Consider the following 3,931-nt stretch of genomic DNA (forward strand, 5'->3'; position numbering starts at 1 on the left):
GGGCTCCTACGGCCTGCCACGAGGCAATGAGGAGCCTCACGGGAAGACCAGGGAGTAAGCCCTGACAAGAAAGGGGCGCGCGGAGAACCGCGGCAGTGACTTATGCGTTGCTAAGCGACAGCGGACTGGGCACTAGGCCTCGGAAAGCTTCTGGGGGGGGGGCGGGGGCAGGACCCGGAGCGCGCAGGCGTAGTAAGCCGGTCGGGTCCACAGCGAGCGCGCGCGGCTGGCGGGGCGTGGGTGGGAGACAGGGTCTACTTGCCGGACCCGCCCAAGACTCTACACCCTGCGTTTGAACTTGTCCTTCCCGTATCCGGCCGGGCGGAGTATTTATCAGGGCCCACTGGATCCTTGGGGATCAGCAAGGGGCGATTCCGGAGCCTCCTCCGCGGCCTTGGCTCTGGTGCCGGGGGCTGAGCTGCTCACATCCCTGCCTCGCCAGCCCTCCAGAGCCTCGCAGGACGCCGCCCCGGTTTAGCCCACGTCTGCCGGAGCCGGCTGCAGAAGGGCGGGCAGGCAGGAGAGAAACTTGTTTTCCCATGAACCATTAAATACTGTGCAAGTCATCATTTGCTGCTCCTGGGCTGCTTAGTCTTTGCATGAGAAAGCTTGGCTGTCGCTGTTCTCCACCATTTCTGACACATCCTCTTTCCCCAGCCTGGGAGCAAGCCTTAAAATAAAACAAGGGAACACTCATCTCCTACAAATGAGGCTCCCTGCGGTGTGTGCATCTGCTCCAGCCTGAGCGGGGTTCAGAGTTGGGTAGAGGGGACTGAAGGCTATGGCAGCACGTTGGGGCTTGTACGTGGAGCATTTCTCCAAAAAGAGCAAGCTCCTGGGAAAAGCAGTTGATGACTTGCGTCCACCTTCTGGCCCTGGAATTTCTTACCTCATTTCACCATTGCTTCCCAGTTTCCACTGCCAGAGCCAAATGTCTTTGGCATCTGTTATGGTAACTCATGCATCTCCCTGGATAATGGGAAAAGAAAGTTCCTTCTTGAATTGAATTCTGTTATGTATCGGGCTACGCACGTGCATATATTTTGTAACCTAGAGTCAGTCTTAACATGTGTTTACATTTACCTGGAAAAATGTGAGAGAGCAGAGGTTGGTCCTAGGATTCATTGTACATAAGTGAGCTTAAGTCCCATGAGGAAGAAGAGTATATGAATAGAAGTTTGATAACTAGGTATCAAACCTAGACACCTGAGGGTGGACCTTGTTGGTAAAAAGGCTGGAGTGTGTGTGAATATGTGGTTATGTGTATGTGTTCTTGGGAGTAAGGAGTGGCTGGGTAAATAATATGGGGAGAGTGAGTTGAAACCAAAAGCAGGGCATTAACATTAATGAGCTCCTTCTTGGGAGCCAGGCATTTGCTCTGCAGTGTGTTAAATGCCTCCTACTTATCTGGTTTTATCCTATCAAACTGTGATTAGGAGCATAGGCCTCCGGGGCAGTCAGTGTTTGAGTCCTGATTCCACCACTAAGTAGCTGGTTCAGCAGGGCAAACGTTCTAACTTCTCTGAGCCTCAATTTCTTCATCCACAAAATGGGGGAAAGAATACCTAAGGTTGTGCAAGGTGTAGATGATGTAACACAGGTAGAGTAGAGAGAGGACTGCCAAACATGTAGTAAGTCCGTGCTTATTATTAGCTATTATTTTTATTGAGCAACTTGATCTGCATATGCTACCAGATGTCTTAAGACTCAGTCAACTCTCTCATCATTCCCTCTAATTTCTATTCCAACCTTCACCAACCTCTTCAAGGCTCCTAGAACCCCTCACCTTCAGGGACAATCCCAACTGCTTGGTAGGAAAAAATGAGAAATTTTCTCAAGTTTCTCCCTCTCAAAAAAACCTATTCACCTGCATTCAAACAGGATGACAGTTGTTTGATTCTGAGTCATATAGTATTACTCTAAAATATAAATATATTTATTTCAATCTCTTTCCAGCTGTTAACCAGTGTATGTGTAGGTTTATTAAGGGATATAAGAAACACTTTTAATTTTATTTATTTATTTATTTTATTTTTGGCTGTGTTGGGTCTTAGTTTCTGTGCGACGGCTTTCTCTAGTTGCGGCGAGCAGGGGCCACTCTTCATCGCGGTGCGCGGGCCTCTCACTGTCGCGGCCTCTCTTGTTGCGGAGCACAGGCTCCAGACCCGCAGACTCAGTAGTGTGGCTCACGGGTCTAGTTGCTCCGCGGCATGTGGGACCTTCCCAGACCAGTGCTTGAACCCGTGTCCCCTGCATTGGCAGGCAGATTCTCAACCACTGCGCCACCAGGGAAGCCCAAGAAACACTTTTAAAAAAGAAATTGTGTCTACCAGAAGGAAGTCACAATCTAGTTAGAATACAGGAAAAAATTTTGAACAGCAATGATACTTAAGAGCATTATATAACTGATAGTCACAAGTTTTCAATTTCAGTACTGATAATAATACAGTATTACAAAAATGTGCCCATCATTTATTATTGCAACATCCCCTGTAGGGCACTGCAAAATGATATGGATTTTTAAAAAATAACTATTGACTTTTTTATGTAGAAAAAGCACTGGACTGCCGTTAGTTTTTTCTACTACTAACTGGCTAATCTGACCTAGCAGAGACACCTAAACCTCTCTGCTGTAAATCTCACTTGTAAAGAGAGGTAGTCAGATTAGATCATCTTTATGATCACTTTCAGCTGTAAAATACAGTGATTCTACTGGAAATTTTATGTCTGAAAACTCAATGAACACACAGGCCTAAATAATACATGAAATTTTCTCATTTGTGTTAGGTAATTTGGATACTTGTCAGCGAAGAAGAAGTCAAAGTGGTGTACTAATATTGGGCAAGTTAAAAATACCAGCTCTATTTGAGCTAGAACACCATATGTGAGGAAACACAATAGGATGGAAATTGCTCATCCAAAATGTTATAGATGCAGAAAATTGTCAACACTTTTTTTCGAACCATAGGAAAATGCCAAAAATAATGAAGGTACAGTTGTATAACCTGCTAGGAAAGCTGAGGCTCAGGAAGATCCAGCTTTTTCTCAGTTCTTTCTTCAGTGATGGGATACAGGTGAGGCTCTCTAGAATATGGCAAAAGAACAAAGCTCTCTCTAATCTTATTTATTGTTTTAAAGATAGGTTTTTTTTTTCTTTGCCTCATATACATGTGTTGTAGGGATTAAATGACAAAATGCATGCAGAGAACTTATCTTAGCACATAGTAAGCACTCATTAAAAGTTGGCATTAGTATTCTTCCTATTCGTATAATTAGTAGGATAGAAAGTTCATCAAGTACGTGCATTACATTGTCTTTATTTCATTACCTTAGACTCTAAGAATTTTATTAAGCCAAAATATACATTAATTTGAGGGCAATGGGAATGAGAAATATTAGTGTTAGGTTTGTTCATCTTTGAGGATGGATAGGTTCAAATGAATTACAGATATGAAAGGGACTCTGAATTTTCCTCTGGTCTAAGTTCAAAGCTAATTGATTTATATCTCACTTTTAAGAGAGAAGGATTACTTTATACCTAACTTTTAAGAGAAAGGGATTACAAAACAAGTATGACATGCTACATCTCTTAAAAAGTAAAAATCTCTAGTATAAATCATATAGAGTACTCTGATATAAGTGATCCTGGATGTATACATGGGTATGTTCATATTCATAGAGATGTATAAATTAAAATCTTAAAAATTATATGAAATTTCTTGAAATTTAAACAGTTACAGCTTGGGTTACTCCAAAATTATTGTTAGAAATCATTAGTTAGGAAATTCACCTGATTGAAGGACGAAGACTGTATTTTATGAATTTGGAGGGTTCTAACCACCTCTATAATTGCATGATTCAAGGTTCATTTTGAAACAATCCAACTATGGTCACGTACATAGAGGCTGTATAACCAAAGGATGAATGAAAA

This window comes from Hyperoodon ampullatus (genome assembly GCF_949752795.1).
Source record: "Hyperoodon ampullatus genome assembly, chromosome: 15".
NCBI lineage: Eukaryota > Metazoa > Chordata > Mammalia > Artiodactyla > Ziphiidae > Hyperoodon > Hyperoodon ampullatus.